The sequence below is a fragment of the Prunus dulcis genome, unplaced genomic scaffold (genome assembly GCF_902201215.1).
Source record: "Prunus dulcis unplaced genomic scaffold, ALMONDv2, whole genome shotgun sequence".
In the NCBI taxonomy this organism is placed as follows: Eukaryota; Viridiplantae; Streptophyta; class Magnoliopsida; order Rosales; family Rosaceae; genus Prunus; species Prunus dulcis.
This window is the reverse complement of record NW_023010063.1, coordinates 1-24,561: the sequence shown is the minus strand read 5'-3', so window position 1 is coordinate 24,561 and position 24,561 is coordinate 1. Positions and strand designations below refer to the sequence as shown.

Genomic DNA, 24,561 nt, shown 5'->3' with positions numbered 1-24,561 from the left:
GTCCATTCCTGCAATTTATATGAGCATTAGATGTAGCAAGAAATGGTCTTCCAAGAATAACAGGAATTTGAGAATTAGAATGCACAACTGGTTCAGTATCCAAAACTATAAAATCAAATGGAAAATAAAATTTGTCTACCTGAACCAGCACATCTTCCACCATAACTCTTGGGATTTTGACTAAACGATCAGCCAATTGCAATGTTATTGAGGTGGGTTTTAATTCACCAAGACCCAATTGCTTATAAACCGAGTAAGGCAACAAATTAACACTAGCACCCAAATCCAATAAAGCTTGTTCAATGCTAAAATTCCCAATAATACAAGAAATTGTGGGACAACCTGGATCTTTGTACTTGGGTGGAGTATTAGTTTGAAGAATTGCACTTACATTTTCAGTTAAAAATGCGGTCTTATCAACATTGTGCTTTCTTTTGATAGTGCATTAATCCTTCAAAAATTTTGAATATGAAGGAATTTGTTTTATAGCATCCAAAAGAGGGATATTGATTTTCACTTGTTTAAAAACCTCCAAAATTTTAGGATTTTGATTTTTCTTTACAGCCTTAAGTGCTTGTGTGAATGGAGCAGGAAAAGGGCACTTAACAATTTCAGAATCATCATTTTCTTTTTCATTATTTTTGGATTTTTCTAAATTCTTTTTATTTTCAACTGTTACAAAATCATCTTTCCCAATTATTTTTCCACTGCGAAGAGTAGTGACAACCTTCACATATTCATGCTTATTTTCATTCAAAGAAGAAGAAGAAGGGGTAGTTACGTCTAATTGTGCATGTGGATTAGGTTGGACTTGAGAAGGAAATTTACCCTTTTCTTGAATTGACAGTGAAGAAGTGAGTTTGGAAAGAGTGCTCTTAATCTCACCAATGTCTTGTGCATTCTTTTGATTTGTGGCAATTTGGCTTTGTATGAATTGCTTCATAACATCTTCCAAATTTGATGACGATGATTGTCCTTCCACCTGTGGAGAATAATAAAAAGAATTAGATTTTTGTTGAGGCATATTATTATTAGTATTATTTCTCCAACTGAAATTTGGGTGGTATCTCCATCCTGGATTATAAGTTTCAGAAAAAGTGGATGGTTTTTTAAATTGATTCACAAAGTTTGCTTGATCATGCAACATTTCTCTGAAAGCTGGAAGTGTTGGACACTCTTTTGTTACATGTCCCATGACCCAGCAAACTTCACAAATCTCAAAAATTTCTTGACTTGCAATTGAATTAACTTTTTGAGGCAATTTTGATTTTAGGGTTTCAACTTCCCTAGCCATTGTTGCCAATTGAGCTTTGAGACTATCTTCCTCCTTAAGGTGATAAATACCCCCGTTAGAAGGATTAATAGAAGATTTTGCCTTTTGGGAATTAGGCTCAAATGTGTTGGGAGTGCTCCAAATATGAGATTTCTCTGCAATTTCATCAAGAAAATCAAAAGCATCTTCAGGATCTTTATACATAAAATTTCCATTGCACATCATCTCAATAAATTGTCGATCTTTAGGTGTTAAGCCATCATAAAAATGACTTACCACCCTCCATCTTTCAAAACCATGGTGAGGACATAACATTAACAAATCTTTAAATCTTTCCCAAGCTTGAGGTAAAGACTCAGTATCTTTTTGAGAAAATGTGGTCATTTGTCTTTTCAAAGAATTTGTCTTTTGAATTGGGAAAATTTTCTTGAAAAATTCAATTTGCATTTCAAGCCATGTTCCAATTGTTCTTGGCCTTAGAGAATAAAGCCAAGTTTTCGCTTTATCTTTCAGTGAAAATGGAAATTTTTTTAACAAAACTGTATCAAGCCTACACCATTGTGTTGGAAAAGTTCCACAAACTTCCTCAAACTCACGCACATGTGAATATGGATTTTCAGATTCCATTCCATGAAAAGTTGGTAAAAGTTGTATCATGCCCGGTTTAAAATCAAAAGTTTGACCATTTAACGGAAAAATGATGCAAGATGGCACACTTGTACGAGCAGGATGCAAATAATCATGTAATGTCCTAACAAGTGGATTCTCATCATTATGAACACTACGATTCTCATCATTATGAACACTATGATTATCTTCATCATTTTGGGGGCCTTCCAATGCATTATCATTATTATTATTCTCAGCCATTAGTGATGAAATTTGGTCAAATTGAGGTTTCCTTGCAAATCTACCAAACCGATCACAATATATGAAAAACAAAATAAAGAAGCAACAAATAAATAAATAAAAACTAAACTATTTTTAATTTTTTTATATATAAAAAAAAACTAAGACAAAAGCAAACAAAAAAAAACCAAAAATAAAAACAGAAATGAAAATTTGAGTTTGATAAGCCTTACCGAATTAGCTTTGGAAACTAAAACCGCAGACCTTAACAATGAATTTCTTTGTGCTACTTTTTGCTTCACCGCTCCCCGGCAACGGCGCCAAAAACTTGTTGCGTCTACCCAAGTGCAAGTAGTCACACGTAGTAATAATCATGGAAGTCCAAGTATCGTATTGACAGGACCCGATCCAAATTCCGCTTTGGAATTCGAGCCAGACCCTGTGCGTGTCCGACACTTGGCGAATGTCGGGCACAAATGACCTATTTGCCCCTTTTTAATTACAAACTTAATTTCAAATTAGCCTTGACTTCTACCGAAAATTCGGCAGAGTCTCCCCTGTAATTGTTCAATCCCAAAATTACACCTGTCAAAACGAGCATGTAAATTTATACAACCAACTGTCAGTATACGTAAACATACAATCCAACCGTTCAGTTCTCAATTTAGGACAAAATATCATAGCAGCCACTAAGAATATACAAAGGAGTTAATTTTTTTACAAAACAAAATCCTACATCACGAAACGGCGCGGAAGATGGGAAACGGCCCGGTGGTGGATTCCTGTGCACGTCTACTGCCTGGGGGCACAAAACATTCAAAAATGTGAGTGGACAAAAATAAAGGTCTAGAAAATAGCATATGAACATACTAACCCCACTGTAAAAATAGTTATGCAAAAACTGGATTTTCCTCTTCATTATATTCGTATTAAAATCAAGAGAGCTTTAGTTTTATCCCATAAAAAACTTAACTAATTTGGAAGAAAGATAATTAATTTTGCTTAATTAATATAAAACCAAAGCCACCTAATTTTACCAAAAGGACATCCAACAACCCTAAAATTACTACATGTGCCATTGTGCTTAACTGTCAAATATAGTTTATTTAATTATAAACCAAAACTTAAAATTGTCAAAACGACATAACATTCCCACAAAACACAACACAAAACGACACTACTCAAATTTAATCACTTCAAAAACTGGTTTCTGTTCCCACTGCAAACCTTTCATATCCCACTGTGAACCTACAAACTATTCTCCAAAAACGAAGCCGAGGAGCAGCAGCGACGACGAGCAACGGCGACGACGAGCAACGACGACGAGCAACGACCACCGACGACGACCGAAGCTAAACTGTAAGAAAATGAATCAGTACTCTCTTCAATTTTAGGTTTTACACCAACGACGGTTTCACACCGACGACGGTTTCAGTAATGTTTCTTCCTTTTGATTTCTGGTTGTTCGTAGCAGATTTTGGCCAGAAACTGCAATACAGTTTCTGGTTCCATAATTCAATTTCAGAGTGCTTTTTGCTAGGGTTTATGGGAATGTTACAACTGCTCATGAAGTTAAACGTGTTTTGATATTAGTTTCTGTTTCTTCCTTTTGGTTTCTGGTTGTTTGTAGCAGATTTTGACCAGAAACTGAAATGCAGTTTCTGGTTCCATAATTCAATTTCAGAGTGCTTTTTGCTAGGGTTTATGGGAATGTTTTAACTACTAATGAAGTTAAATGTGTTTTGATATTAGTTTCTGTTTCTTCCTGTTGATTTCTGGTTGTTTGTAGCAGATTTTGAGCAGAAACTGCAATGCAATTTCTGGTTCCATAATTCAATTTCAGAGTGCTTTTTGCTAGGTTTTATGGGAATGTTTTAACTACTCATGAAGTTAAATGTGTTTTGATATTAGTTTCTGTTTCCTCCTTTTGATTTCTGGTTGTTTGTAGCAGATTTTGGCCAGAAACTGCAATGCAGTTTCTGGTTCCATAATTCAATTTCAGAGTGCTTTTTGCTAGGGTTTATGGGAATGTTACAACTGCTCATGAAGTTAAACGTGTTTTGATATTAGTTTCTGTTTCTTCCTTTTGATTTCTGGTTGTTTGTAGCAGATTTTGGCCAGAAACTGCAGTGCAGTTTCTGGTTCCATAATTCAATTTCAGAGTGCTTTTTGCTAGGGTTTATGGGAATGTTACAACTGCTCATGAAGTTAAACGTGTTTTGATATTAGTTTCTGTTTCTTCCTTTTGATTTCTGGTTGTTTGTAGCAGATTTTGGCCAGAAACTGCAATGCAGTTTCTGGTTCCATAATTCAATTTCATAGTGCTTTTTGCTAGGGTTTATGGGAATGTTACAACTGCTCATGAAGTTAAACGTGTTTTGATATTAGTTTCAGTACTGTTTTTGCCTTTTGGTTTGATTTCTGGTTGTTTGTAGCAGATTTTGGCCAGAAACTGCAATGCAGTTTCTGGTTCCATAATTCAATTTCAAAGTGCTTTTTGCTAGGGTTTATGGGAATGTTATAACTGCTCATGAAGTTAAATGTGTTTTGATATTACTTTCAGTACTGTTTTTGCATTTTGGTTTCTTTTCACATCAAATTTTGAGCAGCAGTTTCTGGTTGTTTGTTGCAGATTTTGACCACAAACTGCAGTGCGTATCACAAAATGGAACAAGAAATATCACCACAAAAGAATGAAGCTGAAAACCAACCAAAGCGCAGAGCAGTTGTAACTGCCCATGAGCAGTTGTAATATCAAAACACATTTAACTCCATGAGCAGTTGTAACATTGCCTTTATGAAACCAGAAACTGCAATGCAGCTTCTGCCAACACTCCAACAAACAGATGCAGTTTATAACAGAGGAGGCAAAACAAATAGAATAGAAACCAAAAGGAAACCACGTTAAACGAAAGAAATTTGCCTGCCAAACGAACGAAATCTACCTGCCAAACGAAACGAAATTTGCCTGCCAAACGAAAGAAATTTGCCTGCCAAACGAACGAAATCTGCTGCCAAACAAACGAGGACTTGTGATCCACTGTTCAAACGAAATCTACTGTTCAATTCGACTCTCTTTCTGATTCGCTCTCTGGACCTCGAAGAGAGTTTACCTGCGATGACGACTATCAAGAAGATGGCGCCGACGACGATCCAGAAGAAGGCGCCGACGTCGATCCTCGTGACGAAGCCGACACCGAAGTCAACCTCCTCGTTGCCTCTATCTCTCTGAGATGTGAGAGTCGGCTTAGAAAAGATTGAGCTGGGGAGAGAGGACGAAAACGAAACAGAGAAGAACAGAACTCGCGCCTTGTTTAAACATTCAGGGGCAAAAGCGTCATTTACTTTGTAGGTTTACAAATGGGCCAGGTTTTTTAAGAAGAATGGTAGAATTGTCTTATCAGTTGTTAAATTTTACCTGGCCCAACGAATCTGGGCCTCTCTTTGGGCTAATCCAAAATAGTAGTTTTTTCCTAGGTATTAAAACTAAAACCAAAATATCCAATATCTTACAAACTAATTAATAAAGTTAATTATGTCTAAAACCTAATTTTTCTTAAAATCAATGCATTCACATATTTATATTCGTATATGCAATTATACTCAAGATCACTAAAACTTTCTTAAAAGCATTGAAATCAATTTAAAACTACCACCTAGGTGTACCCCTTTAATTCCGTCAATTCCTGATACTCCGTCAATTCCCCTGGCAGGTCCTGGTGACACAAAGTCAACCCGAGCCACAAACTGGCAGGATTCAGGGGACCGTAGTCAGCCTGATCTGCATTCCTGGCTCTCACGGTTCGGGCGTCATCAAAATTCGTGAGGCAGATGTCAAGTGCACTGACAAACTGAAGGCAACCTGGATGTCCGTGGACATCATCATATCCGAAGGCAACATATACTGAAGGCAACCTATTTCTATAACTGGGTACCTAAGGTGGCTTAAGAAAATATAAAATTTCTGAAAGGTCCGATGAAAAAAAACTAAATTCTTGATTAAATCTAGAATTCTGCTGCCATTTTATCTGATATAAATCTCAATCTCTACTTTCCATATCTTTTTAGCATTTTAACTAGGCAACATAGAAATAAAGATATTTTACTTCAACAAAACATGCTAGGAAAACCACAATCAATAAAACTTATTCAAGATCAAATAATGAAATTCATTTGCATAAAATAATTTATAAAAGAAAAGTCCACTCACTTCTGGTCCGAGCTAACTGGACATCTTGAAGGCCCTTCCTGCGGGTCTGCCTGACCCCGGGTGCCTGATTAAACCACTATGAATATTTAATTAATAAAACTGCTCGATATAAGTATTTAATTAAAACCCTGACCCCCGGCTCCTAGAAATGCGTGCACTAACTTTAAAGTCATTCTTATGCCCACTTAAGCATTTCAGAAGGTTAGAACTGTCTTAAAAGACCTGCGACTTCACTAAGTGATAAACTTTCATATTGGTCAATACGGAACCTCGTGGGGTCCACGACCTCCAATTGCCAATCCGGGAGTTCCTATAAGTTCCTCACATCTAAATAACCGTGTCCTGCAAATCTGGTCTGAATTGGACAGTCGGATTGACCACGATCGTGTAATCGCATAATTTCTAAACCCTAGCCCTAGGGTTCGCGATATCGGAGTATCCGGGACTCCGATTCACAATCCGTTGAATCCTACACGATTCTGGAATTATCTAGAGTAACATATCTGAAATTAAGTACGATCCAAAGGCTCAACAGTATTGAACCCGGAAATCGCACAATATGGACAATCCGTTCGAGGCTTAAACGGTATCCAAATTGAGATCCGCAAATTCCTACGCACTCGTGACAACCTAAGGATAACATCAAGACACAGTGCCACCGCACTACCCTCGCCCACGCGCTGCCGCACTCGTCGGCAGCCATGGGTGTCCAAAGCGATTACGCATCGCCGGAAAAGCTCAAAACCATGTCTCCAAACTCCTACCCTAGGTATAGCACCATATTTGGAACCACTTTTGTTCTTGGACCTACCCCAAAAACTGACCGGAAGCGGCCGAATACGGAGGCCGAAAATCGGCCGAATTTCAATTTGAAAACCGAGCTATCTACGGTCAAAATTGATGCAAACCTATCCAACCATCAGCTAGAGCATGAAAAATAGGTAGAAATCCATACCTTACTCGATAAATTTGGAGAAGAATTGAAGGAGAACGAGTGGGTTGAAGTTTCTGTCAAAACCGATCGGTTTTCTGTGATTTTCGGCCAGCGCCGGCAGTTCCACGGGTTGAGAGTGATCGGAGAAGGAAGAGGAGGCGGTGGCGGTTCGAACAAGACCGGTCTCGTGGCCGGTGCTGCTCCGTGGGGGCGACAACGACTCTTGGAAAGCGACGGGAGGAGAACAACGGGAGAGGAGAGAGAGAGAGAAAGAGAGAGAAGAAAACCGAGGGAGAAGAGAGAGAGAAAGGGTTTAAAATCTGATTTTTCCAAATTACCATTTTGCCCCTCGTGATATTTTAACCGTATTTTCTTCGTTAAAGCTCCGATTCGAGCCCACTCCGTGTCTACGGACTCGTTTCGTCGTGCTCTACAGAATGGCGTATGTGGAATTGTGAAATTCCTTTTCGGTCAAAAAGTCAACTTTTCGTTAATAAAATATTCTAAGGGCAAAATTGTCTTTCCTCATAATAAATTACTAATTAAATATGAATTTTAGTTTTGGGTCATTACACATATCCTCAAGGAGTAGGTAGGCAAATATTTGCACACAAAGAAATAATTAAACGTACCACAATAAAAGTGACAAGCAAAATGGAAAAGTAATTTGATTTGATTGTTGTGGAAATTAGTTTTAAAATGAAATATCAATAATGGAAATGGTAAGGCATCAAGGTTCAATTCTTTAAACAAAATATGTTTCATGCTTTTTAATCCAAATTATAACTCGATTAAAATCATCATTGAGAAACTTTAACCGGAAGATAAAGAAATTAAAACCAATTTAATTTTTCAATGTAATCTTATATTAATGATTGTTTAGAAAATGGAATTGCTTAATATCTACTCTTTTAATTTAAAAGCATGCCAAGTCAGTTCTTAACAATGAGAAAAATATAATAGCACTTAACATCAATCAAAATAAAAAGATATGAAAATATTGAACAACCAAAAATAAAAGAATTTAGCAATTCATACCATATATTGGATTAAAGAACAATTCACAAACTTACTCAAAGAACATTCCCTTTAGCCTTAGCTAGAGTTCTAGCGACTCATTGCAAAGGAAAACATAAACTAAATGGATAAAGAAATCTGTCGTAGTGGTGTCCTTGCCAAATAAGTTGATGAGTGATTTATAGTAGTCAATGAGGTGAGTGGGAAGTTAATACATTTGTGGTGGGTAATGAAGGGTTTAAGTGAGGGATTAATTGGATTAAACATGTGTTGATGGTGGAGAGTTAGTGGAAAAGAAATAACGGTGAGGTAGGTGGGCGTTAAATGGCTATGAATGACATGAAATAGGCTCTTTAGCTTCAACAGTTTTGTCTTCTTTTCTCCCTCTTTACTTCTCTTTACAATCACAATAATCCTACAATCAATTCTTCAATAAAAATCCGTCAGCAATTCTCTTCACACCTATCTTGAACTTGGACAAATGTATGTCTTCATCTTTTGATTTTCCAACTTCCTACAAAAGATAAATGCACCTAATAAGTTCACCAAATTAATATAGAAAATTCATAAATTCAGTTGGTGAGAATAAAATGTAACAACAAGTGAAATTATATTTATTAAGCCAAAATTATATCATAAAGTCTCCAAAATAATATTAAAAAGATGTAATTTGAGATTCTCATCAACTAAGCCCAGGTTCGAGGTGTTCACCGCACTAAACACAACTTATGAGCATGTTCTGGTCAATGAGGCACTCCTTATACCCCATCCCCGAAGGCTTACCACCAAGCCAATGCCGAACACTGGTGTCTTCTGCCGTTTTCACCAATTCAATGGCCAAGACACAGAATCTTGCATTGCTCTGTAAAACATCATTGAAGGCCTCATTCGTGAGGGCAAATTAGACAAGTACTTCCACAACCTTCCACCTCTCCCAAACCCTCACCATCGCCAGATCAACATGATATCCACCATCAGCAGTGGAACAACTTTGGCCGGCACATCCAACAACTTCATCAAGCATTATATCCGGTCTTCCTACACACATCAAGTCTTCAGCACTGAGTATGGACACATGACGAAGATGTCTAGAATAGGTTGGGACCCCATTACCTTCAGCGAGGAAGAGAAGTATGATATCATCTTTCCCCACGATAATCCGCTGATTATTCGGGTAGACATTTCCAACTTCGATGTTAGACGTATTCTTGTTGACACAAGTAGCTCAGTGAGTGTCATGTTCACAAAAGCCTTCAACGAACTTCAGGTCACTGACCACTTGCTTGACCGAAGCATCCCGCCTCTTGTGAGGTTTTCTGGCGATGTTGTCCAACCCATTGGGAGCATCCACCTCCCCAGTTCAATCGAATACCCTAACAAGCCATGATTACCACTCTATTTCTAATTGTAGATTGTCCCACGGCCTGTACCGTCATCCTTGGACACCTAGCCTTGGCACAAATGTGGGTCTTTATCTCCACACATATACTGATGCTGAAATTCTCTACTCTTCACGGCATGGGTAGGGTACGAGGCGACCAACTTGGAGCTCAAAGCTGTTATGCTTCGACGGTCAAATCCACCAATCGCCCTCTATGACATGAAGCTCTTTCGATGACTATAGCCCCACCTCTTCCATGCTCTGGTACTGAACGACCTGACGATGCTAGGTAAGAATCCGTCACCCCCTAGGCCGAACCGGTGGAAGATCTTGAGCTTGTTTGCCTCCATGATGACTTCCCGGGTCGGCAGGTAAAAAATTGTCACTTCCCTTCTACCTGACCTTCTCTCCTTACTCATCGGCTTGCTCCGCCAGAATTTTGAAATTTTCGCTTAGTCCTACAATGATATGCCCTACATATCGCCTGACATCATCTCCCATAGGTTAAGCATTAACCCTACCGTACCACTTGTCCTGCAGAAGAGTCGTGCCTACGACTCGGAGAGGTATAAAGCCATGAAGACAGAGGTAGAGAAATTACGAAGCATCAGTTTCATTAAGGAGGTGGACTATCCCACATGGCTAGAAAAGAGGGCATGGCTTGTTGTGGTGATGCCGATTGGGGCCTATACTGTTACAAGGTGATGCCCTTCGGCCTTAAAAACGCTAGAGCTACTTACCAGCGCCTTGAGAAAAACCTTTTCGCCTCATTGATAGACCACACCATGGAGGTCTATGTTGATGACATCTTAGGTAAAAGTCGCACTGACGATCAACATATCCCCAACCTGTCAACTATGTTTGCCGTACTGAAGCGGTACAACATGCGACTCAATCCAATGAATTGTGCCTTCGACATGGATTCAGGCAAGTTCCTTCGTTTCATGATCAGTCAACAAGGCATCGAGGCCAACCCAGAAAAAATTCAAGCCATCTTGTGCATAAAGGTACCGAACGCGGTCAAGGCCTTCAAGGACAACAAGTGTAACATCACCTAGACTCCCGAATGAGCTAAAGCTTTCACCGAACTCAAAGAATATATGACCAAGGCACCTCTCTTGTCAACACGGGAGCGTGGTGAAAACCTCATGATTTACGTTTCGGTATCTACCACTGTAGTTAGCTCAGTGCTAATCCTGCCACATGATGGTGCCGAGCATCCAGTACACTACGTCAGTAAGGCATTACAGGATGCCGAAGCTCGATATCCATCATAGAAAAGCTGGCCTTCGCCTTGGTGGTTTTAGCTAGATGTCTTTGACCCTACTTCCAAGCCCACACAATTCATGCCTTTACTAATCAACCCCTGAGACAACTGTTGCATAAGCCAGAGACATCTGGTAGACTAATTAAATGGGCCATCGAGCTCGGGGAGATTGATATTCACTATAAGCCATAATCAGCTGCCAAAGGACAGGCTGTTGCCGATTTTATCTCCGAATTTACAGAACCTCAACCTTCGGCCACTCCCCTGGTCATCGCCAAACCTATTCCCTTATCAACCCTTGTCACCTCACCAGAAAAGACAACTTCGACCTCAACAAGCCCTTATGGACACTCCATGTCGACGGATCCTTCAATTCCCAAGGTCGTGGTATAGGCTTAGTCCTCATTTCCCCAGACAAGGTCGTCCTGGAGTACACCCTCCACTTTAAATTCCACACCTCCAATAATGTGGCAGAATACGAAGCACTCTTAGCTGTCCTTCGGCTCGCCAAGGAGATGGATGTTACATAGATTCAGATATTCAGTGACTCCCAGCTGGTTGTCTATCAAGTCAACTATGACTTCAATGCCAAGGATACCTCCATGACGGCATACCTGCAGCATACCCATCAACTGCTAAAAACCTTCAATGCTTATCGCATCAATTAGATCCCATGATCTGAAAACAACCTTGTTGATGCTTTGGCAAGGTTAGCTTCAGCACTTGAACAAGGCATTGGCCGCAACATCCATATGGAGTTCCTAGATAAGCCTAGCACCCAAACGCTAGTCATTTGTACGATTAACCACAGTCCCACAAGGATGGATCCCATATTCCAGTTCCTACAACACCAAACATTGCCTGCTGACCCTGCTGAGGCAAGACATGTTCACTACCGATCCACTAGATACTTGATCATTAATGGCACCTTATACGAACGTGGCTTTAGTCTTCTTTACCTTCGGTGTCTGACTCGGGAAGAAGGCAACTATGTCCTTCAGGAAATCCATAAAGGCATTTATGGCAACCATTCCGGTGCCCAATCCCTGGCCCACAAGGTTATTCGGCAGGGCTATTTTTGGCCATCAATCCACACTGATGCCCAAACCTTCACCCAAAAATGCAACAAATGTCAAAGGTTTATCAACATCTCACATCTCCAAGCCAAACCATTGACACCAATGGTAAGCTCGCATCGAGACATTCGTATAGTAGAATATCGTATGTCGCTTCGGTATACCCCAGGCAATTGTTACGAACAATAGTAGTAGGCAATTTGACAAAGCAAAATTCAAGCAATTTTGCTCCAACCTCAAGATCCATCTTTGTTTTGCCTCTCTGATTCACCCCAAATCAAATGGTCAAGTCAAAGCTGTGAACAAAATCATCAAAAAGACCCTCAAGACCAAACTTGATAAGGCCAAGGTGTGCTGGCCAGAGCGACTCCTAGCGGTCCTATGGTCCTACCGCACCACCATTAGAACCTCTGCGGGGGAGACGCCTTTTCCCTTTACCTTTGGCATCGAAGCCATTGTCCCGGTGGAGATTGCGCAACCCTTTTACCGAACCTCTGCATATGATGCTGATACAAATGATGAGCAGTTAGCCTTAAACCTCGACCTCGTTGATGAGCTTCGTTACCAGGCAAACATGCATAACTTTGCCTACAAGCAGCATGTTGATAGGATTTTTAGAACCTGTGCAATAGGGTAAAAATCATTGAAAATACTTGCAAGAATACCAGGTAATTGTAGTATAAGTGCTCATGCAAGGTCGTTGTCCCCAAAGATTGTTTGACTAATTTGTAATTAAACTAACTCTCAATTAATAATTAAAAATAGATTTGATCAAAGATTTGAAGTTTATGAATTTGAAAAGATTAAACTAAAAGTAAAAGAAATATGAAAGTTGGGAAATAATAACAGCAAAGAAGAAAAAGGATTTTTTCCTTTAAAAACTAACAATTTAGAGAAAACTAGGGTTTAGCCGTCACCGTCACCGTCACAATCCTATGCAATTCTATCAATTACTTATGAATTTCCACATATATATGCTTTGAAGGTTAGGTTTTCCTAATGCATATTTTCCTTGTGATGTTCAAGCGAAAACATATATCTAACATGCAATCCATCTGTGATGTTCAGATCAAATATAAACATGCAAGACTCATTAAGCTTTGTGAAAACCCTTTGAAAAATCATGAAACCCTTAAGAGCGTGATGTTCACCTTAAGTGAACTTACAACTACTAATCACAAGAAGCCCTCCTCAATTTCAGGGTGATGTTCCAACAGAAATTGCATCAAATTACTTGTCTACATATCGTAATGGTGATCAGTCCTTAAAATAGATAGATAGTTTTAAACGCAGTGATTAATAATTCAAAGCGAACATGCATCCATTCATAAGCAAATTAATAAAATTACATATTCATGCTAAGGCTTATGGCCTCGCCCTAGCAAAAGGAAATTAGTTACTCATATTCATAATTGAAATCTAAGAAAATATCATTCGAATAAATAAAATGAAAACACCTAAAGTCGCAAAAACTCCAAAACCCTAGCAATTGCTCTCCACAATGTCACGTTCAAAAGCCAAAAAAGAAGTTCCTCAAATTGCTGCGAGAAAGAAATTAAATACCTCCTAAAACCCAGCTGCCCAATCCCTACAAGGAAACTAAGTTAAAATAAAATAATACTAGGATATAAAGTCCAAATTGGATTAGGAGAATCTGCCCACAATCTTCCCAGCCACGTTTTGGCCTCAAATTGCCTCCAAATATGGCCCAAGATAGCTTGTTTTGAAGATAAAAACATTATGAACACTTCTCTAGAAGACCACAAACCCATCCGAGGTCAATTTGGACTCCAAAATGCAATAAAAGCCCAAAATGTCACTATTCTAGCACCGCGCACTGCTCCTTTATGTTATTGCCAAAAAATAACCGCTTAGTAGAAAAATCTGAAATTTCGACAATCAGGCTAAGTGACTCACGAACATCCTCCAACTGAAATTACTCCAAAATTCGTCTGGTTGATTATGTTTTGCTCCAGAGGAAGTCGAAAGTCCTATATTGGAAATATAATTCAAAGTATTCAAAATTCTTCCAAAATTTAACCAAAATATACTAAGAATGAGGTTAAATATATAATATAAAATATACCCATCAAAATACCCCAAAACTTAGCTTTTGCTTGTCCTCAAGCGAAACAAGACTCAAACAAAAATAAAAACTTAACAGAACTAGACATCTGGCTAACACTTAACCAGGACAAAATTTCCACCTTCAAGTTGCAATCCATAGAAAATTTTAAAAACTAGAACATCCTTTTCATAGATCCAAGTAATCCCACCACAAAGTCTAAGCTATTTAGACTCAATTAGAAAAGAATTCACAAACTTCTTTCGGTGTAAAGTGAACCATTATGGTTAGGAGACTTGACTAAAACCCTTAACTCTCATCCCTTTTATTCATACTTCACACACTCCACACTTTTCATCCTCTTTTTTTTTTTCCTTTTTGTTTTTTTTTCAGTAATAGTAGTGGTTGTGCAATGTTGGTTCCCTTAAGCTTTCGATCCAACCGCGTAGCGAGCTTTAGGTCAATGTCTCCCAAACCACTAGGTTTTAGGGCACTAGGTGTAGAACACCCCTAAGGACTTATTAACTCAAGCTGAAAAGGCTATGAAACCAACTAACCACCCTGCCCTCATGCCAAAACTCTATCGTTTGTCTCGAGAATCACTGCTGATTAGGCAGGACTGGCCCGGTTACTAGCAAAGCTTCGGGTGAGGCAATTATTACTTTATAACACATACTAACTTTATTTATATTGAACAGAAATTAAAACACACTTGGACAAAAAGTAAGTATTCCAATCTCACTCCCCAAAAACCATGTTGATGTGATGTGCAAATTTCAAAGTATAATTCATGAATTAGTGTCTAAGCAACAATAAATAGAAAAGACTCTAATGTGGGATTAATCTTCACCATGTCCATTTGTTCTAACGTTTAAAATAATCTATGGATATTAACCTAAAAATGGAAATTGTAGACAAGACTTAAAAAAACTAAAAATTCACTTTCCCACCCCCCAAACTTAAATCACACATTGTCCTCAAGGTGTGGAAAAGAAACAGAAGAAACAAGAACATAACAAAATGACTAAATCCCAGAAAATGAAGAACGAATATGAAAAGAAAGGAAACAGCCAAAGAAGTAAATTAGGAGAGAAAAAAAAAGGAAATAATAATAATAAAAGAAAAGAACATAAAATAGAAAACATAAAATTAAAGAAAAAAAAGAAGAAAAAAATAAAAAAACTAACACACCAGAGATGCGAAGGGGACGCTTCTGTGTTTCGAACGCATGACCCGATGGCTGGGATGCGAAAATGCGCTGACCAACAACCCAAGTCCACACGTGTCAAATACTAGCGACATTTACAATTTAACTTGGTGTAGCTGTTGCATGTGTCATTTGAAAAATATTGGATCCCCTTCGTCTCACCTTGAGCCCAAAGCCAACAAGCTCGCCTTTGGCCATTCCTATCTATGATTGCAAATCAAAATCACCATCCTCTGCGAATTCGTCAAGGAGACCAACCGGATCCTCACCGAGATCCGTTTCGACTCCAACCTCAATGACCCAGATGAGCTGACCCAGATCGAGATCAACCCCAACACCACATACACTCTAAGTTCCCGAGCTTAGTTAACGGTAAGCCTCGCATTTTGCTCGTAATTGGGTCTCAATTGGGGGGCCTTTTTTTTTTTTTTTTTGGTTGAAAGTAATTAAGAACAAGATTGATTATTGTAGACTTCATGGCCTGATCTGTAGAGACAAACTAAACAACATAGTTTGATGGAAGTAGCAATTTTTGCTTCAGTTTAGTCAGAACTGAAGAACCTCGTTGCCTTTTCTTGAGATACTCATCCCCATATTTTTTCATCTGCTTCAATGTAGAGTTGCATCACGTGGAGACTAGCATATTTCAGCGAGCAAGTCAATCTTCAAGTTGGGAGTAGGTATAATATCGAATCCCTGCAAATGTTGTTGTAGATATGGTAGACTTGCTGCTGGGTGCATGATTCCAGTATAGGAATGTCTGCTGTAAGTTGTGTCTGTGCGAGATTACTAAACTTGCTGCTGGGTGCATGATTCCAGTTGCTGCTGGGTGCATGATTCTAGTATAGGATTATCTGCTTGTATTTGTTTCTGTACTGCGACATGCACTGAACCAATATGCGTTAAAAGTTTAAAAAAAAAATACAAATACAAATTAAAAGAAAAATAAGGAAAGAGTTTAGAAAAATTGGGTTGCCTCCCAATAAGCGCTTTAGTTAGTGTCTATACCTAGACATTGTCGAAGGTTGGCGGTCAGATCACTGGTTCCTTCAAAGTCACCTACTCGGCTGCAATGTCAAATGGTGCCTCCAAGTAGTGTTTCAGTCTATGGCCATTTACTTTAAACTCGAAACCAGTCTTTCCATTTTTAAATCCATAGCGCCGTGTGGATAGACTTTAGTAACAATGTAAGGACCCCGCCACCTAGATTTTAATTTTCCAGGGAATAACTTCAACCTTGAATTGAAAAATAGAACCTTCTGACCTAGCTGAAACTGTTTTCGGAGAATTTTGCTGTCATGGAATGCTTTTATTTTCTCTTTGTATATCTTTGTACTTTCATATGCATCATTTCAGAGTTCTTTCAACTCGTGCAATTGTAATTTTCATTTTTCTTTAGCTGCATCACAGGCATAATTAAGCTCCTTAATTGCCCAGTAAGTCTTGTGTTCAAGCTCCATAGGTAGATGGCACGCCTTGCCATAAACAAGCCGAAAGGGAGTCCTCCCAATTGGCGTTTTATACGCTGTTCTATAGGCCCATACAGCATCATTCAACTTAACACTCTAGTCTTTGCGATTGGCATTGACTGTTTTCTTTATGATGCGCTTAATTTCCCTATTAGAAACTTCAACTTGCCCAAAAGTTTGAGGGTGGTATGCAGTGGCCACCCGATGACTTATCCCATATTTAGTTAGTAATGCAGAAAACTGTTTATTTAAAAAGTGCTTTCCCCCATCACTGATAATTGCCCTAGGTGTCCCAAAACTTGGAAAAATAGTGCCTTGGAGGAATTTCAATAGCACAAATCCTTGATTTGTTGGTTCTGCAACAGCCTCGACCCACTTAGAAACATATTCAACAGCCACCAATATGTACTGGTTGCCATTGGATGATGGGAATGGTCCCATAAAGTCAATGCCCAAAACATCGAATAATTCAACCACCAAAATACTTTGTTGTGGCATTTCATTCAGCTTAGACTGATTTTCCACACGTTTACATCTATCACAAGTCTGGCACCAAACATGAGCGTCTTTAAAAATAGTAGGCCAATGCAACCCACTTTGTAATATTTTAGCTGTTGTCTGTTTTCCCCCAAAATGACCACCACAAGCATGCTGATGTGCAAACATCAAAACACTTTCTTGCTCTTCTGCAGGAATGCACCTATGAATAATCTGGTCTGGGCAATACTTATATAAGGCTCATCCCAAAAATAATACTTAACTGTAGCTAAAAACCTTTTCTTTTGCTGGAAAGTCATATATGGCTATAAAATACCTTTAGCTAAGTAATTTACAATATTTGCAAATCATGGAGTTTTGCTGGCAATGGCCATAATCTGTTCATCAGGAAAACTCTCAATTAAAGTAAGTACATCCTCTTCTGCTGCGTTGGTACTGACCAGCTTGGATAAGTGATTAGCTACAACGTTTTCGTTGCCCTTTTTATCTCACATTTTTAAATCAAATTCTTGTAGAAGTAAAGCCCAACAAATTAACCTTGGCTTGACGTCTTTTTTAGATAACAAGTAAATTATAACCTTAGCCCCAACTAAGTAGGAATGAAAATTTTCCAATGCAAAACAACTGCCAATAATTCCTTTTCAGTGGTTGCAGAATTCAACTGCGCACCATTTAGTGTCCTACTAGCGTAGTAGATAACCTGGGGAAGTTTATCTTGTCGCTGTCCAAGAACTGCCCCAATTGCATAATTAGAAGCGTCACACATTAACTCAAAGGGTAAACTCCAATTAGGTGCAGCAATGATAGGGGCTGTAGTCAAAAGAGTCTTTAATTTGTTAAATGCCTCTAGACAATCTGCATCAAAATTAAACGGGGTGCCCTTAGCAAGTAGGTTGCACAAGGGACGGCTAATTTTTGAGAAATCCTTGATAAACCGTCGATAGAACCTAGCATGTCCCAAGAATGATCGAATGCTCGTGACAGTAAGGGGTGGCAACTTGGAAACAAGATGTCCCAAAATAATGCCTTGCTTTACCATAAAGTGACACTCAAAACGTCACGACGGAAAGCAGACGCCCCCTACTATTGTCAAGGACAGCCACGATGGAAAAACAAGGATAGCCAAGATGGAAAGTAGCGTTAAATCGGGTAAACCGCAGATCTGGGCTCCGACCTCAGAATTGGGCATGACTTGAAGAGAACAACGTCATGAGTAAAACTCATGGTGATGCCATGACCTATGGGCTTTTTCGGGCATCCGACATTGTTTACTAGTCCAAAACCCAGTTCTCGCAGTTTTTGGATATTCTGTTACTTTCCTGTTTTAATTCCCTTGTTAATCCTAGGCTTTCTAGGAGTATTTGAGCAAACTTTAGCCCAATTGTCATGCTGTGTCATGGGGCCATGGAAAAACAAGGATAGCTATGACGGAAAGCAAAATCCCACGACAATCGAAACGTCAAAAAAGCAAAAGAGGGGATGCAACACAAGGACTTCCCGGGAGGTCACCCATCCTAGTACTAATCTCACCCAAACTCGCTTACCTTCGGAGTTCTGATGGGATTCAGCTCATGTGAGTTGGTATGATCACATCCGTTAGCTTATAACGCCAAAGTGTATAAGAGACACATTTGAGCCATGCCATATGACCATGGGTTGGCCATCCAACGCCCCCCGCGTGAAATGGCATACCGTCGCATGGAATGGCATGGGCTGTCACGCTTTGTCTTCATGAGCCCTACCTTGTGCCACACGCAGGCCTGCCGAACTACAGGTTCCAATCGGCTGTGGGGCCTACCTAATGATAATTGAAACGAAAAGAAGTTAAGAACAATCCGCGTTGGCCCCTTGTTTTTTCGCTTTCGTTCCTTTCCGATGCCTAGTTAGTTGGAGGCGAGCTCCACGGGGTGACGTAGGACAGATAGCGGAAGCAACTGAAGAGGAGCTGGAGCGACGTGCGCGCAGCGACAAATCAGGTAAACCGCAGATCTGCGCTCCGACCTCAGAATTGGGCCCATGAACCCTCGACTTTAAGAGAATGGCGTCATGAGTAAAACTCATGGCCGAGCCATGACCTATGGGCTTTTCCCGGCATCCGACATCGTTTACTAGCCCGAAATCCCGTTCCCTCAGTTTTTGAAAACTCTATTATTTTCCTGTTTCAATTCCCTTGTTAATCCTAGGCTTTCTAGGAGTATTTGGGCAAACTTTACCCCGATTGTCACGATGCATCACGGGGTCGTGGAAAAACAAAGACAGCCACGACGGAAAGCAGACGCCCATGACAATCGAAACGTCAAAAAAGCAAAAAAATGGGAAGCAACATGAGGACTTCCTGGGAGGTCACCCATCCTAGTACTACTCTTGCCTAAACTCCTTAACTTCGGAATTCTGATAGGATCCAGTGCATATGAGTTTGTATGATCGCATTTGTTAGCTTATAACGCCAAAGTGTATAAGAGTCACGTTTGAATCGTGCCATATGACCATGGGTTGGCTATCCAACGACCCATGCGTGAAATGGCATGGCGTCGCATGGAATGGCATGGGCTGTCAGGCCTTGTCGTCCCAACCCTACCTTGTGCCACGGGCAAGCTTGTTGAACTGCCGGTTCTAATCGGCGACGGGGCCTACCTAACTACAATTGAACCGAAAAGAAGTTGAGAACAACCCTAACAGTTTCGGCAGTGCGTCGATCCCACTATTTTTTCATTTTCATTCCTTTCCGGCGCCTAGTTAGTTGGAGGCCAGCTTCACGGGGTGACGTACGACAGATGGCGAAAGCAACCGAAGAGGAGCTGAAGCGACGTGTGTGCAATGGTAAATTGGGTAAACCGCAGATCGAGGATCCAACCTAAGAATTGGGCCCACGAACCCTCAACTAGAAGAGAACGACGTCGCGACTAAAACTCGTTGCGAAGCCATGTCCTGTGGGATTTTTCGGGCATCCGACATCATTTACTAGCCTGAAATCCAGTTCTCTCAGTTTTCAAAAAATATGTTATTTTCCTGCTTCAATTCCCTTGTTAATCCAAGGCTTTCTGGGAGTACTTGAGCAAACTTTACTCTGATTGTGACGGTGCGTCATGGGCCGTGGAAAAACAAAGATAGCCACGATGGAAAGCAGACGCCCATGACAATCGAAACGTCAAAAAAGCAAAAGGAGGGGATGCAACACGAGGACTTCCTAGGAGGTCACCATCCTAGTACTACTCTCGCCCAAACTCGCTTAACTTCGGGGTTCTGATGGGATCCAGTGCATGTGAGTTGGTATGATCGCATCCGTTAGCTTATAACGCTAAAGTGTATAAGAGCCACGTTTGAGCAGTGCCATATGATTATGGGTTGGCTATCCAACGCCCCCCGAGTGAAATGGCATGCCATCGCATGGAATGGCATGGGCTGTTAGGCCTTGTCGTCCCCACCCCTAACTTGTGCCACGGGCAGGCCTGTCGAGCCGCGGGTTCCAATCGACCGCGGGGCCTACCTAACGACAATTAAATCGAAAAGAAGTTGAGAACAACCCCAACAGTTTCGGCAGTGCGTTGGTCCAGCTGTTTTTTCATTTTCGTTCCTTTCCGGCTCTTAGTTAGTTGGAGGCGAGCTCCACGGGCTGACGTAAGACAGATGGAGGAAGCAACTGAAGAGGAGCTGGAAGGACGAGCGTGTAGTAGCAAATCGGGTACATCGCAGATTTGGGCTCCGACCTCAGAATTGGGCCCACGAACCCTCGACAGGAAGAGGACGGTGTCACTAGTAAAACTCATCGGAAGGCCATGACCTAAGGGCTTTTTCGGGCATCCGACATCGTTTACTAGCATGAAATCCAGTTCTCACAGTTTTCGAAAACTCTGTTATTTTCCTGCTTCAATTTCCTTGTTAATCCTAGGCTTTCTAGGAGTATTTGAGCAAACTTTACCCCGATTGTCACGCTGCGTCACGGGGCCGTGGAAAAACAAAGACAGCCACGACAGAAAGCAGACGCCTGCAACAATCGAAACGTCAAAAAAGCAAAAGGAAGGGATGCAACACGAGGACTTCCTAGGAGATTACCCATCCTAGTACTACTCTCGCCCAAACTCGCTTAACTTCGGAGTTCTGATGGGATCCGGTGCATGTGAGTTTGTATGATCGCATCCGTTAGCTTAAAACGCAAAAGTGTACAAAAGCCACGTCTGAGCCGTGCCATACGGCCATAGGTTGGATATCCAACGTCCCCAGCGTGAAATGGCATGCCGTCGCATGGAATGGCATGGGCTATCAGGCCTTGTCGTCCTCACCCCCACCTTGTGCCACGGGCAGGCCTGTGGAGCCGCCGGTTCCAATCGGCCGCGGGGCCTACCTAACGACAAGTGAACTGAAAAGAAGTTGAGAACAACTCTAACAGTTTCGGCAGTGCGTCGGTCCCGCTTTTTTTCATTTTTCGTTCCTTTTCGGCATCGAGTTAGTTAGAGGCGAGCTCCATGGGTGGCATTGGACAGATGGCGAAAGCAACTGAAGAGGAGCTGCAGCGACGCACGTTCAACGGCAAATCGGGTAAACCACAGATCTCGGCTCCGACCTCAGAATTGGGCCCATGAACCCTCAACTGGAAGAGAACGACGTCACAAGTAAAACTCATCGTGATGCAATGACCTGTGGGCATTTTCGGGCATCCGACATCGTTTACTAGCCCGAAATCCAGTTCTCGCAGTTTTCAGAAACTCTGTTATTTTCCTGCTTCAATTTCCCTGTTAATCCTAGGCTTTCTAGGAGTATTTGAGCAAACTTTACCCCGATTGTCATGCTGCGTTACAAGGCCGTGGAAAAACAAAGACAGCCACGACGGAAAACAGACGCCAAAGATAATTGAAACGTCAAAAAAGGAAAAGGAGGGGATGCAACACGGGGACTTCCCAAGAGGTCACCCATCCTAGTATTACTCTCACCCAAACTCGCTTAACTTTGAAGTTCTGATGGGATCCGGTGCATGTGAGTTGGTATGATCGCATCCGTTAGCTTATAACGCCAAAGCGTATAAGAGCCACGTTTGAGCCGTGCCATATGACCATGGGTTGGCTATCCAACGCCCACCCCTAACTTGTGCCACTGGCAGGCCTGTCGAGCCGCCGGTTCCAATCGGCCGCGGCGCCTACCTAACAACAATTGAACCGAAAAGAAGTTGAGAACAATCCCAACAGTTTCGGCAGTGCGTCGGTCTTACCTCGATTGTCACGCTGCGTCACAGGGCCGTGAAAAAACAAAGACAGCCATGACGGAAAGCAGACGCCCACGACAATTGAAACGTCAAAAAAGCAAAAGGAGGGGATGCAACACGAGGACTTCTCAGGAGGTCACCCATCCTAGTACTACTCTCGCCCAAACTTGCTTAACTTCGGAGTTCTGATGGGATTTGGTGCATGTGAGTTGGTATGATCACATCCGTTAGCTTATAACGCCAATGTGTATTAGAGCCACGTTTGGGCCGTGCCATATGACCATGGGTTGGTTATCCAACGCCTCCATCATGAAATGTCATGCCGTCGCATGGAATGGCATGGGCTATCAGGCCTTGTCGTCCCCACCCCTACCTTGTGCCATGGGCAGGCCTGTCGAGCAGCTAGTTCCAATCGGCCGCGGGGCCTCCCTAACGACAATTGAACCAAAAAGAAGTTGAAAACAACCCTAACAGTTTCGGCAGTGCGTCAGTCTTGCTATTTTTTCGTTTTCGTTCTTTTCCGGCTCCTAATTAGTTGGAGGCGAGGTCTATGGGGTGACGTAGGACAGTTGGCGGAAGCAACTGAAGAGGAGCTAGAGCTACCCACCTTGTGCCACGGGCAGGCCTGTCGAGCCGCTAGTTCCAATCGGCCGCGGGGCCTACCTAACGACAATTCAACCGAAAAGAATTTGAGAACAACCAACAGTTTCGACAGTGCGTCGGTCCCGCTGTTTTTTCATTTTCGTTCATTTCTGGCGCCTAGTTAGTTGGAGGCGAGCTCCACGGGGTGACGTATGATAGATGGCGAAAGCAATTAAAGAGGAGCTGGAGCGACGCGCGTGCAGCGGCAAATCGGGTTAACCGCAGATATGTGCTCCGACCTCAGAATTGGGCCCACGGACCCTCGACTGGAAGAGAATGGCGTCACGAGTAAAACTCGTCTCGATTCCATGACCTGTGGGCTTTTTCAGGCATCCGACATCGTTTACTAGCCCGAAATCCAGTTTTCGAAAACTCTTTATTTTCCTGCTTCAATTCCCCTGTTAATCCTAGACTTTCTAGGAGTATTTGAGCGAACTTCACCCCGATGGTCATGGGGCCGTGGAAAAACAAAGACAGCCATTATGGGAAGCACGACAATCGAAACTTCAAAAAAGCAAAAGGAGGGGATACAACACGAGGACTTCCCAGGAGGTCACCCATCCTAGTACTACTCTCGCCCAAACTCGCTTCACTTCGGAGTTCTCATGGGATCCGGTGCATGTGAGTTGGTATGATCGCATCCGTTAGCTTATAACGCCAAAGTGTATAAGAGTCACGTTTGAGCCGTGCCATATGACCATGGGTTGGCTATCGAACGCCCCTCCGCGTGAAATGGCATGCCATCGCATGGAATGGCATGGGTTGTCAGACCTTGTCATCCCCACCCCTGCCTTGTGCCGCGGGCAGGCCTGTTGAGCGCAGTTTCCAATCGGCTGCGGGTCCTACCTAACGACAATTGAACCGAAAAGAAGTTGAGAACAACCCCAACAGTTTCAGCAGTGCATCTGTCCCGCTGTTTTTTCATTTTCGTTCCTTTCCGACGCCTAGTTAGTTGGAGGCGGCTCTTATACACTTTGGAGTTATGAGCTAACGGATGCGATCATACCAACTCAAATGCACAGGATCCCATCAGAACTCAGAAGTTAAGCCTCTTCCAACCGAGGGTTTGTGGGCCTAATTCTGAGGTCGGAGCCCAGATCTGCTGTTTACCCGATTTGTGGCTACACGCGTGTCGCTCCAGCTCCTCTTCAGTTGCTTCCGCCATCTGTCCTACGTCACCCCGAGCTGCATTACTGTGGACAATTAATGATTTTCCCGCTTATGGAAACTTATCTGGTTGTATCGTAAAAGGATATAAAGCTTGTCCAATATGCGGTGATGATGCACCTAGTCACAGGTTGAAGATGGCCAACAAAATATGTTACATCGGGCATAGAAAATGGTTACCAATATATCATCCATATCGAAGGCAATATGCAACTTTTAATGGGAAAACTGAATATGACACGCCTCCAAAGCCGTTAACTGGAGAAGAAGTGTTACAAGTGGTTGAAGGTATTAATTATAAACGAGGTT

General features: G+C 41.5%; 7 non-coding genes and 1 pseudogene across 7 annotated transcripts; 1 reads left to right on the top strand and 7 right to left on the bottom strand.

Moving 5' to 3' along the window:
• Positions 1-1,565: 1,565 nt before the first annotated feature.
• Positions 1,566-1,674, top strand: LOC117612765. The gene has a single exon (XR_004583552.1). It is a non-coding gene; the product is annotated as a small nucleolar RNA R71 (small nucleolar RNA).
• A 17,048-nt stretch (positions 1,675-18,722) lies between these two features.
• Positions 18,723-18,841, bottom strand: LOC117612762. Its single transcript, XR_004583551.1, has one exon. It is a non-coding gene; the product is annotated as a 5S ribosomal RNA (ribosomal RNA).
• Positions 18,842-19,560: 719 nt separating this feature from the next.
• Positions 19,561-19,678, bottom strand: LOC117612764 (annotated as a pseudogene).
• A 734-nt stretch (positions 19,679-20,412) lies between these two features.
• Positions 20,413-20,530, bottom strand: LOC117612760. The gene has a single exon (XR_004583550.1). It is a non-coding gene; the product is annotated as a 5S ribosomal RNA (ribosomal RNA).
• Positions 20,531-21,266: 736 nt separating this feature from the next.
• LOC117612755 lies at positions 21,267-21,385 on the bottom strand. The gene has a single exon (XR_004583545.1). It is a non-coding gene; the product is annotated as a 5S ribosomal RNA (ribosomal RNA).
• Positions 21,386-22,120: 735 nt separating this feature from the next.
• On the bottom strand, positions 22,121-22,239 carry LOC117612758. The gene has a single exon (XR_004583548.1). It is a non-coding gene; the product is annotated as a 5S ribosomal RNA (ribosomal RNA).
• A 311-nt stretch (positions 22,240-22,550) lies between these two features.
• LOC117612756 lies at positions 22,551-22,669 on the bottom strand. Its single transcript, XR_004583546.1, has one exon. It is a non-coding gene; the product is annotated as a 5S ribosomal RNA (ribosomal RNA).
• Positions 22,670-23,609: 940 nt separating this feature from the next.
• LOC117612752 lies at positions 23,610-23,728 on the bottom strand. Its single transcript, XR_004583542.1, has one exon. It is a non-coding gene; the product is annotated as a 5S ribosomal RNA (ribosomal RNA).
• Positions 23,729-24,561: the final 833 nt, after the last annotated feature.